At 41.2% G+C, this 14,019-nt stretch overlaps 1 protein-coding gene across 3 annotated transcripts in view; it reads right to left on the minus strand.

Moving 5' to 3' along the window:
• Positions 1 to 14,019, minus strand: part of CLIP4 (CAP-Gly domain containing linker protein family member 4) — a 130,399-nt gene that overhangs the window by 83,535 nt on the left and 32,845 nt on the right. The gene's annotated exons all lie outside the window — the stretch shown is intronic.

Consider the following 14,019-nt stretch of genomic DNA (forward strand, 5'->3'; position numbering starts at 1 on the left):
TAGGATGACTTTACATTGTAAAAATATCCATTTAGTCTCCAAAGTAAATTATCACAACCAAAATTCCAGCAGAAACTAAATTTTTAGGGAACTCAACAAACTTATAAAATATATAAGGAGAAAAAAAATTTAAACGGTTAAGTCAATTTTGAAAAACCAGAGGAGACCTGCCATGCCAGATATTATGTCATTGCCACATAGTAATAAAAATATTATGGTACTGGTATAGGAACACACAGAGCAAACGGGAAACAGAATGAAGAACTCAGGAGCAGACCCGTGTATAAATGGGACCTCCATTTACACAAAGGTTGTACCACAGATCAATGAGAAGAATATAAATTATTTAGAAGATGGCGTTGGGGAAACTGGCTTTAATTTATCAAGAAAAAATAAAGTTGGGAGCCCCATGTTCTACCATATACAAAAGTGAACTCCAGATAAATGGCAGACCAACATATGATACAAAAGAAAATGCAGGAGACTATCTCTATAATGTGGGTTAGGAATTTACTTCATAAAACAGGTTTGCAAAAGCACAATCCTTGAAGCAAAAAAAATTGTATGACTTGACTGCATCACAATTAAGGGTTCTGTTAAGAATACCATAGAAAAAATTAACAGATGGCTGACAAATTGGAAGAAGACGTGGTATGTTCAAAAGCAACTAGGGATTAATATCTGAAATGCATGAGGAACTTTTCACAAATCAAAAAGAAGTCAATATAAAATATTTTTAAAGGCCAATATAAAAATGAGAAAAGTATAAGAATAGGCAATTCACAGAAGGAAAATCCAGAATGGCAAGCAAGCATTAAAGAGATGCTCAACCCCACTCGTAATCAGAGAGTGGGAATATAAAGAGTGTGACACACCCCATAGCCACCAATATGCTGGTCTATGTTTTAAAACCAGCTCCCCAGGGAAGGAAAAATCCTAATGTACAGTGTTTGCCAATTTCCATGGTGCAAATACTCTGGGCACTGCCAGTTTCCAGCTACCAGTGTAGCTTGAGGTCACTGAACAAGAAGTTGGGAAGAAATGTCCTTTATTAGCTCTCTTGAACTGTTTGCAACACACCACTGCTTTACCCACCAGCATGGCAAAAATCAGAAAGATAATCCCAAATATTGGCAAAGATGTGGGAAAATAGGAATCCTCATGCACTGCTGATGGAAATTTAAACTGGTAAATATATTCTGCAGATCAATCTGGCAGTGTTTAGTGAAAAAAATTAGCAGTATGCTTTATGACTCAGCAATCACTCTCCTGGATATGTCTCAGAGAAACCTTTACAATGGTTCTATAAGCACCTTCTTCATGCAGTTTCCAGAAAGTGGATTTCTCCTTCACTAGGTGACCTTATTCAGTCTATGGCTTTAAATATTGGCCAGGCATAGTGGCTCACACCTGTAATCCCAGCACTTTCAGTGGCCAAGGCAGGATCACTTGAGGCCAGGGGTTCAAGACCAACCTGGCCAACATGGTGAAACCCCGTCTCTACTAAAAATACAAAAATTAGCCGGGCATGGTGGTGTGCACCTGTGGTCCCAGCTACTTGGGAGGCTGAGGCAGGAGAATTGCTGGAACCCGGGAGGTGGAGGTTACAGTGAGCTGAGATCATGCCACTGCACTCCAGCCTAGGGGACAGGTGAGACTCCATCTCAAATAATAAAAATAAATAAACAAATATCATCTCTGTTTTCATGATTCCCAAATTTCTATCTCCAGCCCTGAACCTCAGATGTATACCCAACTGCCTACTCAACATCCATTCTACAGCATACATGACATATCACAAATAGAACATGTTCAAAATGGAACCCTTCCCCATAACCTTCCCTATGTCAGTAAATGGCAACTCTATTCTTCTTTTTGCTTACTGGAGTCATCCTTTCTTCCTATCGTATTTCTGGATTCTCCAAACCAAACTCCCTGTCTTCATTCATCAAAAAGTTTATGATATCATTTATTGAGTAAATTCACGTACCATAGAAATCCTTACAAATCAGTAGCCTCTGGAGACGCCAGGAACCTCCTACTGCTTCTACCTGGGCTTGCCCTCCTCTAATCCATCTCCTTTGTCAAGGTTGCAGGTGGGGACTGCCTGCTGAAGTAGACCACAAAATGAAGAGGACGCCATTGAGCCGCATGAGACTTATTATCTGAATGGGGCTTCTCATTCCTGGTTGTACATTAGAATCACCTGGACATCTTTTGCAAAATAAACCCTAAAGACCTCCTCAGATATTTCCATTCAGTTGATCTAGTTTAGTTCCATGCTATTCTATGTTTACTCCTTTTTTTTCCCCCCCCCCAGACAGAATCTTGTTCTGTCACCCAGGCTGGAATGCAGTGGCACGATCTCAGCTCACTGCAACCTCCACCTCCTCGGTTCAAGCGATTCTCCTGCCTCAGCCTACCGAGTAGCTGGGATTACTGATGCACACCACCATAGCTGGCTAATTTTTGTATTTTTAGTAGAGAGGGGGTTTCGCTATGACGGCCAGGCTGGTCTTGAACTCTTGACCTCAAGTGATCCGCCCACCTCGGCCTCCCAAACTGCTGGCTTACAGGCATAAGCTATCATGCCGGCCCTATTCTATAAGTTTATTTTCCCTTTTCTTAGCCCTAGTTCCTGAGAAGACACTAACAAAGGAATTTGCATGTTCCTACATGGGGCACTGCTCCCCAGACCCTCCAGTTGCTGCCACTCTCAGACACCACATGATGCAAAGTCTTCTTTATAATTACAGCTAGATTGGAGGCATATGTTCTAGTGCTCTATAACTCTGTAGGATAACTATAGTTAACAATAATATATTATATGGTTTCAAATAGCTACAAGGAGGATATTGAATGTTCTCAACACAAAGAAACAAATGTGTGAGATGATGGATATGCTAATGACGTGATCTGATCACTATACATTATATGTGTTGCAACATCACTGTGTACCTCATGAATATATGCAATTATTATGTATTTTTATTTTTTTAAAAAAAATTTAAGTCTTCTTAAAGCCTACATAAAGGAAGATGGAACAAAAGGAATGTTACATGGCATTAGGATGAAAACTGCCACTGCGGCACAAGAACTAAGTTTTGGATACCAGCCACCCCCCAAGTTTTTGGCCAATAAGACACCTCCAGAAGCATCTTTGGCACACAAAAATAGCACAAGCCAGTTTCCATGAGGATGTCAGTCCAACAATCTCCCCAGCACATGCCTCTGAAACTGACTCTGACCAAGCCTCTAGAAATAACTATTATTTTATAGAAAATGTAACGCATAATAAAAATCATTTTTTTAAAAACACCATGAGGATGCAATCATCCAACGCCAAAATGTGGGAATTTCTACAGAACAAATAACCCAATTCTGACAACCAAAAAATGGCTGAGGGGAATGGTTATAGACCAGAAGAGACATAAGAGCTCCATCCACAGCCTGCAATGTCCAGACTTTCTTTGGATCTGGATTCAGACAAACAAATGTGAAAATATTCCTGAGACAAATGGGGGAAATTTAGCCTAGACTGGATGTTAAATTATATTTTACAATTGTGTTAATTTTGGGAGGTATGATGATCATGACATGATGATCATGTTTCTATTAAAAATTCTTGTCTGTTAGACATCCATACTGAAGTATGTATGAAAAATGTTTGAGGTCTGGGATTTGCTTTAAAGTGCTCCCTTAAAAATAAGTGTGTGGTGGAGGGATAGATGTAAAAAGAATAAAATATTGATAATTATTAAAGCTGAACGGTGGGTACAGTAGTCTTCTCTTATCGGCAGTTTCACTTTCTGTGGTTTTAGTTAGCTGCCATCCACCACGGTCTGAAAATATTAAGTGGAAAATTCCAGAAGTTTTAAATTGCACACCATTCTGAGTAGCATGATGAAATCTCACGCCATCCTGCCCCATCCCGTCTGGGATCTGAATCATCCCATTGTCCAGGGCCTCCATACTGTACATGCTCTTTATCCATTAGTCACTTAGTAGCCAGCCCGGTGATCAGATCGACTGTCAAGCCATCCAGTGCTTGTGTTCAAGTAGCCCGTTTCACTTAATGATGGCCACAAAGCACAAAAGTAGTGATGCTGATATAAGTGTTATATTTCATCATTAGTTGTTATTAATCTCTTACTGTGCCTAATTTACAAATTAAACTTTATCATAGGTATGCAAGTTTAGGAAAATACATAGTACATATAGGATTTGATTCAGGCATCCACCGGGAATCTTAGAACATATCCCCTGTGGATAAAGAGGTGGGGAACTAATGTATATTATTCTTTCTTCTTTTATAGGAATTTGAAATGTTTTCCATAATAGAAAGCTTTAAAAAAAAAAAAAAGAAAGAAACTCCAAGAGGGCAGGAATTGTAGTCTATTTCTATCACTGCTATATCCCAAGTACCTAGAATAGTATCTAGCACATAGTACTAATTCAATAAATGTGTGTTGATTAAACGGGCCAGGCTTTTTCAAGATTTCAGTCTCAGAGTCAGGTGCAGCAGCATGTGCTTGTAGTCTCAGCTACTTGGGAGGCTGAGGCAGGAGGCTCGCTTGAGCCCAGGAGATAGAGGATGCAGTGAGCTGTGACTGTGCCTGTGAATGGCCACTGCACTCCAGCCTGGGCAGCATAGTGAGACCCCATCTCTAAAAAACAATTTCAGTCTCAGCCAGGCGTGGTGGCTCATGCCTATAATCCCAGAACTTTGGGAGGTTGAGGCAGGTGGATCACAACATCAGGAGTTTGAGACCAGCCTGACCAACATGGTGAAACCCCGTCTCTACTAAAAAATACAAAAAAATTAGCCGGGCATGGTAGCAGGCACCTGTAGTCCCAGCTACTTGGGAGGCTGAGGCAGGAGAATGGCATGAACCCGGGAGGCAGAGCTTGCAGTGAGCCAATATCACGCCACTGCACTCCAGCCTGGGCGACAGAGTGAGACTCCATCTCAAAACAAAAAAAAATACTATCATGTCCCAGGAATTTAGAAATCACAGAAGCTGCCTTTGTATCACATGCACACACACACACAGGAAAATCTGAGGCGTTTACATATTGCTAAAGTACCACTGAGTTGTCTTTCCGGCAGCTGTTTACAAAACCAATCCACTCTTATCCCAGTTGGCTGTAAACCATCAGAAGCTTTAATAACATCTTGATTGGGGTTGAGAAAATGTCAGACCCACTGGAGCTGCCACAGAGTAGGTAGAAAGCAGCTTGCACCTTGTCAACAATGGATCAAATGACTCTCCTCGCCAAAGAAAGCCACTGACAGACTAATTAGCTGGTACTGAGTCATGAGAAAGTCTCCTTTGTGACAAAAGCAGCATTCATAATAAGATTGTTCCTGACATTCCCCCACCTAACCATATTTGAAACAGCAGGGGATAGTTAAGGTAAAAAATAAGTGAGAATTGTTTTTTAATTCATATAGAGTTCAACACAAGAAGAATAAGCTATTGTCTAACTTTTTAAGGCCCATCAAAATATATCATGCAATATCTTTATCATCAAGATCATCACAACCAGAAGGCACTGGGTGGCACTTACAAGGACAACAGTTTGCATACTGACCCATCAAATCATCAGCAATATGTTGAGTGCCTTCTACTTGAAAAGCAGTATGGAAGCTGGAATCAAGTGCAAGATTCACTCCTTGTTTCCTAGTAAAATAGAGAGTGCCATGGTTGCAAGCATGGGGAACCTGAATTGAAACCCCAGAATCACCTCTCTCTGCAACCCTAGCAAGTCACTTAACCTCCCTGAGCCTCAGTTGGTTCCTCTGTAAAGTGAGATAAAGAATACCTGCCTCCAAGTGTCATACAAGCCTGACTCAAAGTGAGTGCTCAATGAATAGCTGTGATCATAAGACACAAGCATGAGAACAGAAACCACCCACCCACCAAAGAACAGTGCCAGAACTCAGGATTTCTCAAGATGGAAGCACATTGCAGGATGGGGTGATCAGGAAAGTCTTCAAGGGAAACACATATTTTGAGCTAAGTGAGAAGGGTAATGAGATCTAGTTATGGAAATAAGGAGCTAGCATTTACTGAGTACTTAAACTATGTGATGTGCGTTGTTCTAAGTACTTTCATTCTTTGACTCCTATAAGATAAGTATCATTTTGATTTTTTTTCCAGTTGGAGAAATCAGGTCATAGAGCAGTTAAGTAACTTATCCAAGATCACATAGTAAATAGAAGAACCAAGATTTCAGCCTATGCAGTCTAGATCCAAAGATTAAATGCTCCATCTGAAAAAAAAAAAAATAAAGATTAAATGCTAAACCATGATACCTTGCAAGAGAAAAGTCTTAAGAGGCAGAAAAGTTCAGTGTGTATTTAGATGATGGTAATCGAAGAGCCTGTGTCAGTCCTTTCAGGCTGCTGTCATGGAATACCACAGACAAAGTGGCTTATAAACAACAGAGATTTATTTCTCATGGTTCTAGACTCTAGGAAGCCCAAGATCAAGGCACTGGCAGATTCAGTGGCTGGCAGGGGCCCTCTGCCTGGTTCATAGACAGCCATTTTTCAGTGTAGCCTCACATGGGGGAAGGAAAAAGGAGTTCTCTGAGGTCTCCTTTATAAAGACAATTAATTCCAAAGGCCTCACCTCCAAAAATCCCTCACAATGGGGACTAGGTTTCAACATGATTTGGGGGTACATAAACATTTAGTCCCTAGCAGTCTAGCTGGAGCAGACCCGTGGTAAGACACTGGTAGGAGATGAGCTGCAAAGGCAGGTTGGAGCCAGACTAGGCCAGGAATGGCCTTGAATGTTACACTGAGATGGAGAGGCTGCCCTCTGGAGACAAGGAAAAGCCAGCATGGGTTTCTAAAGAGAGAAAGACTGAGGAGTCTGTCAGCACGGTTCAAAATGGAAACTCCTGCCTAACATTTGTGCCCTATGTCTGTTACATTCTCTTAAAGAAAAAACCTGAACATTAAAAGCATATAAAAAACTTCAAGCACTTTGAAGTAAGATGTAGCAACAGAAAAGACAGTTACCTTGAGATTCTTTTACCAATTCAACTTAGATTTCTTTAAAATAGCAAATGATTGTTTACAGATGACTTCTCCACATACAGCTTAGTTCTTACATTTAATGTGTGCTCAATACCAGCCTGCATTTAAAATGAAGTTGAGACAAGTTAGCCACACACCCTTGGGGGATGGAAATCTGTCATTTCTGCCTTTCCTATCACACCTCATTAAACACATTGCAGCCTAACAATAACACCCACAAATCATCATTTTAACCACTTGGTTATTATATAATAATGTAATAATATATAATCTTTTGGATATGTGCCCATTGGACAAAAGCAGAGTCCCAGCAAAGAAACAACAGCCACACAGCTTCCGAGGGTGCTGTCCCATCCAGCAAGGTGCTGACTGGCTTGCCACCCACCTGCACCCCGCTCCTCCTAGCACCCTGGCTTCTGTTTCTCCAGTCTCACCCACACCCTAACTCAGACTTCACAGCAGGATGCCTCTCAAGGCTCAGCTTGTCAAGTGATACACCACACACCTACCTACCAGGGAGCTGCATTTTCAGCAATTTAGAGGCATTGTTGCTCATAGCAATTGCCTAGCATCTTTGCAGGCAGAATCCAGTGGCATCATGAAAACATGTCTGCCTCTATTGCAAAGACTTCCAGTCATACTCAGGTCTCAGCTGAATCTGAGACTGGCCACTCCCAAGCATGAGCTCCACACAGTCCTCAGCTCCTACAATCCAAAGAGACCCCAGAGGCTGGGCGTGGTGGCTCACGCCTGTAATCCCAGCACTTTGGGAGGCGAGGCAGGTGGATCACTTAAGCACAGGAGTTCGAGACCAGCCTGGGCCACATAGCAAAACCCTGTCACTATAAAAAATACAAAAAATAAAATAAAATTAGCTGGGCATAGTGGCCTGTGTCTGTAGTCCCAGCTACTCAGGAGGTTGAGGCTGGAGGATCACTTGAGCCCAGGAGGTGGAGGTTGCTGTAAGACAAGATCTCACCACTGCACTCCAGCCTGGGTGACAGAGACCCTGTCTCAAAACAAAAGCAAAAACAAACAAAAACAAAGAGACCCTAGAAAAGAGATTTGGTCTGTGAAGGAACTTCCTACTCCTGACTTGTCAAGCACTTACTAAGTAATTCTTAGCATGAGTAAATACCATAAGACGTGTCCCTTTCCTTAGGGAATCCATAGTCTAGCTGAGAGAACACAATTAAAACCCATGAAAAATGAGAAGTAAGATAGAATCCCAATGTTAAAGTCAGATGTTTAGGGCTTGCCCAGGACTGAGGGGGTTCCTGGGATGTGGGACTCAGTTTAAAAACAGAGCAGTGCTGACGGGGTGTGGTGGCTCACACCTGTAATCCCAGAACTTTGGGAGTCCAAGGCAAGTGGATCAGGAGTTTGAGACCAGCCTAGCCAACATAGTGAAACCCTGTGTCTACTAAAAATAAAAAAAAATTAGCTGGGCATGGTGGTGGGCACCTGTAATCTCAGCTACTCTGGAGTCTGACGCAGGAGAATAGCTTGAACCCAGGAGGCGGAAGTTGCAGTGAGCTGAGATCATGCCATTGCACTCCAGCCTGGGCAACAGGAGCAAAACTCCATCTCAAAAAATAAACAAAAACAAGAACAACAACAAAAAAACAGAGCAGTGCCATGAAAATTGAAACAAGTTGGTCACCCTACAGACAGATCAACATTCAAGTTCTTAATTAGCTTTGGAACCTTAAATAAATAAAATAACCTCTCAAAGACTCAGCTCCCTCATTTATGAAATGGGTATTATAGTAGTACCTACTTTGTCATGAATCTTATAAGAACGTAAGTTATGGTATGAAAAGAATTCAGCACAGTGCCTGATGTTGAATAATTGCTCAATAAGTGTTAATATTGTATATATAATTAATAAGTATAAGATAGCATAGAATGAAATACTGAATTAAAGACTAAATTGGGTGTTTTAGAAACTAAAAAAAGATCAGAGAAAATTGGGTCATTAAGAACAGGCTTTGTAGACATAAGGTTGACAGGTAAAATATAGGTTGTCTAAGTTTAAATTTTATATAAATAATAAGTAATTTTTAGTATATGTCCTATATTTTTAAACATTTTTTATCTATCTGAAATTAAAATTTAACCAACTATCTGATATTTTATATGCTCAAAGTGGCAACCCTGTATAGAGAAGGTAGAACTTAAATGGTTTTTTGGAGGGAGAAGGAGGAAAAAATGCCAGGCCCAGGGGTAAAATGAGCAACAGCGGACTAAGGCACAAGACAGGCTGGTAGGTTTTGAGAGGAAACATCTTGAAATCCAGGCCCAAGAGTCCAGACTTGATGCAGGATATATGGGGGAGTTTCAGGGAAGGTGCTGAGGTCCTGGGGCAGGGTGGGAACCAAAAGGAAGTGGTGCGCCAGGCGCAGTGGCTCACACCTGTAATCCCAGCACTTTGGGAGGCCAAGGTGGGCAGATCACTTGAGTTCGTGACCAGCCTGGCCAACATGGCGAAACCCTGTCTCTACTGAAAATACCAAAATTAGCTGGGCGTGGTGGTGGGCACTGGTAATCCCAGCTACTCAGGAGGCTAAGGCAGGAGAATCACTTGAACCCGGGAGGCAGAGGTTGCAGTGAGCTGAGATGGCACCACTGCACTCCAGCCTGGGCGAGAGTGAGACTCTGTCTCAAAAAAAAAAGGAAGTGGTGTGGTGCTTCAGAGAAGGGATGAGACACTTTGTGTGGGAAAAGAATGGATCTAAGCTGCCTCTGATGTTTTGAACGCAGTGACTGTGAGAGGGACAAGAGCCAGGGAGTTTGTGGCTGCTCTTGTAGTCAAGTGGGCAACCTGAACTCAGGTGGCAACAGTAGGAGTGGGGGCAAAAAAACAACAGAGAAGGGGCGGATGCCTAGAGAGATTGTGAAGGCAGGTGATGTTTGTGGGGCAGGTGTGACCAAAGTTGTGTGTATGTCCTTTCACTAACAAAACTTTCTCGTGTCCCTGCAGTCTCATTGATGACCTGAATAAGCAATTCCATGTAAATCTAGAGAGGTCTGTTAAGATAAGTTAACTAAGACCAAGAAAGAAAAATAGGGTATTTTATGCCCTCCTTGCTCTTCCCCTAGTAGTGAGAAGAGATTAAAGCAATAGGGTTCATTCAGTTCCCTCATTGCTTTCCTCCCTTCTTAGAGACCCCACAGGGTTTTCCTGACCACCAAATATGACAAAGGCCTTCAAGGAGAGTGAGTTCAACCCAGGAAAGGGGCCTGGAGAACTCAGGACAATTTCCCTGTAGGGTCCCTATTGCTATTTGTGACCTCCTAAGCTGTCTGCTTTCCTCCTATGTGCACACACAAAATTCTATCCTTGTAGCAAATGAAAAAGCCGTGGTCCCATTTGGTAGCTCTCCCCCAGAAGCAGTGCTTCTCCTCGGCATGAGCCTTTAATTTTGATTCAGAGAAGCAAACGGTGCAGAGTATCTGGCTTGAGATATATGTGAAGCCAAAAACCAATGGTCCCGGGAAAACCAGATCCTAAAGATCTGCTCAGAAACTCAACTCTAAGCCCCTTATCAAGTTTTGATTCCTCACAGCAACATGAAAGACTGTGATGGTTAATACTGAGTGTCAACTTGATTGGATTAAAGGATGCAAAGTATTGTTCCTGGGTGTGTCGGTGAGGGTGTTGTCAAAGGAGATTAACATTTGAGTCCGTGGGCTAGGAGAGGCAGACACACCCTCAATCCCGGTGGGCACCATCTAATAACCTGCCAGCACGGCCAGGATAAAAGCAGGCAGAAGAACATGGAAAGACTAGACTGGCTAAGTTTTCTGGGCTCCATCATTCCCCCTCATGCTGGATGCTTCCTGCCCTTGAACATTAGACTCCAGGTTCTTCAGCTTTTGGATTCTTGGACTTACAGCAGTGATTTGCCAGGGGCTCTTGGGCCTTCGGCTACAGACTGAAGGCTGTACTATCGGCTTCCCTACTTTTTTTTTAAATTTTTCTTTTTTTTTGGGAAAAAAAAAAAAAAAAAAAAAAGCCTGTTGCCCAGGCTGGACGGCAGTGGCACAATCTCGGCTCACTGCAACCTCTGCCTCCCGGGTTCAAGCGATTATCTTGCCTCAGCCTCCCAGGTAGCTGGGATTATAGGCACGCACCACCACGCCTGGCTAATTTTTGTATTTTTAGTAGAGACAGGGTTTTACCATGTTGGCCATGCTGGTCTCAAACTCCTACTTCAGGTGATCCGCCTGCCTCGGCCTCCCAAAGTGCTGAATTAGAGGCATGAACCACTGCACCTGGGCAGCTTCCCTACTTTTGAGATTTTGGGACTCGGACTGGCTTCCTTGCTCCTCAGCTTGCAGGCTGTCTATTGTGATCATGTGAGTCAACTCTCCTAATAAACTCCCCTTCATTTATACATCTATCCTATTAGTTCTGTCCCTCTAAAGCACCCTAATACAATGACCCTGTCCTGTTTGCTCTTCAAAGTCACTTCCTACCTCTGCCCAATGTGATGTGTGCTAAAGCCCCTCCCTCGAACATTCTTGCCTCTGTGACCTTGCACAGGCCTTTCCTTCTGCTTGGACTTTGCCTATAATCTACCTGCACCTATCCCATTCCTACCTCATTTCCAGAGCCTTCCTCCTTGCTCAGGAGGACACACCTTAAAACCAAATTATGCACTATCTTGTATTAATGGCTCAGATGACAGCATTTTTTTCCCGCCTTCTCAGTGGGATTGTGAACTTCATGGGAATAGGGAACATTTCTTGTGCATGTCTAAAAGCACTCATAACCTACTTACTGCACTAAACTTAAATTTTAAATTTGCAACAAATGTATCACACTAATGGAAGATATTAACAGTAGAGGAAACTGTTGGGGGGCACACAGGGATTCTCCATACTGTCACCTCGATTTTCTATAAACTTAAAAAAAGTCTATTAATTTTTAAAATATTTAATTTCATATTTTTTCCCAAGCCCTGAGTATTTTCTCTTTCAAGAAACAGAAGAAATCAATGAAAGAAAAAGGCAAAGAGGGGATTTAAAAGGTAGACTGATATACAAAAGTCAATTGTGGCCAGGCATGGTGGCTCATGCCTGTAATCCCAGAATTTTGGGAGGCCACGGTGGGCAGATCACTTGAGCTCAGAAGTTCGAGACCAGCCTGAGCAACATGGTGAAAACCCTGTCTCTACAAAAAATACAAAAATTAGCCAATATCATAACTTGTCTCAAAATAAATAAATAGGTTAAAATTTGAAATAAAATTTTAAGTCAATTGCTTTCCTATATACCAGCAGTAAACAATGGGAATTTGAAATTTAAAACACAATACCATTTACATTAGCATCAAAAAGAGAGAGAGAGTTATGTATAAATCTAACAAAACATATGCAAAATGTATATAAGGAAAATGATAAAATTCTGATAAAATAAATCAAAGAAAATCTAAATAAATGGAGAGATATTTCATGTTTGTGGATCAGAAGACTCAATAATGTTAAAATGACAGTTCTTCCCAACGTGATCTGTAGATTCAGCACAATCCCAATCAAAATTCCAGCAAATTATTTTGTACATGTTGACAAACTGATTCTGAAGTTTCCATGGAAAGGCAAAAGATCCCAAATAGCTAACACAATCTTAAAGAACAAAGTCAGAGGATTGACACTACAGGCTTAAAGATACACTACAAAGCTACAGCCATCAAGACTGCGGAATTGGCAGAAGAATACACAAATAAATCAATGGAATCTAACAGAGGGCTCAGAAATATACTCACTCAAATATAGTCCACTGATAAGACAGGAGCAAAGACAATTCAATGGAAAAAAAGGATAGTCTTTTAAATAAATGGCCCTAGAACAACTGGACAACCACATATGAATAAATGAATCCAGACACAGATCTTACACCTTTTACAAAAATTAACTCAAAATGGATCATGGACATAAATGTAAAATTCAAAACTGTAAAACATCTAGAAGATAACATAGGAGAAAATCTAAGTGACCTTGGGTTTGCTGATGACTTTTTAGATACAACACCAAAGGCATAATTCATGAAAGAAAAATTAACAAGTTGAACTTCATTATATTTTTTCAATTCTGTTCTGTGAAAAATCCTGTTAAGACAATGAAAAGATAAGCCACACACTAGGAGAAAATCTTTGCAAAACACATATCTGCTAAAGACTGTTATCCAAAATATACACGGCTTAAAATTTAATAAAAAGAAAATTCAATTTTTTAAATGGGCAAAAGATCTGAACAGACACCTCACAAAAGAATACATACAGATAGCAAATAAGCATGTGAAAAGATGCTAACATCATATGTCATTAGGGAGCTGCAGATTAAAACAACCATGAGATACCACTACACACCTATTAGAATGGCTAAAATCCTAAACACCAACACCACCAAATGCTGGTGAGGATGTGGAGCACAGGAACTTTCATTCATTGCTGGTGGGAATGCAAAATTATAAGGCCACTTTGGAACATCACTTGGCAGTTCTTACAAAGCTAAGCATAGTCTTACCATATGATCTAACAATCATGCTCCTAGGCATTTACCCAAGTGATATGAAAACTTATGTCCACATGAGAACCCATACATGAATGTTAGTAGGAGCTTTATTCATAATTGCCAAAATTGGAAACAACCAAGACATTCTTCAATAGGTGAATGGATAAACAAACCATAGAACCTCTATACAAGGGAATATTATTCAGCGATAAAAAGTAATGAGCTATCAGGCCATGAACAAACGGAGAAAACTTAAGTGCGTATTGTTAAGTGAAGAAGCTAGTCTGAAAAAGCTGCGTGAAACTATGGAGACTGTAAAATGATCAGTGGTTGTCAGGGCTGGGAGAGAGCAGGAAGGATGACCAGATGGAGCACAAGAGACTTTTAAGGGCAGTGAAACTATTCTGTATGATACCGTAAGGGTGGGTATATGACATTACGCATTTGTCA

Source organism: Pongo abelii, chromosome 12 (assembly GCF_028885655.2).
Source record: "Pongo abelii isolate AG06213 chromosome 12, NHGRI_mPonAbe1-v2.0_pri, whole genome shotgun sequence".
Taxonomy (NCBI): Eukaryota; Metazoa; Chordata; class Mammalia; order Primates; family Hominidae; genus Pongo; species Pongo abelii.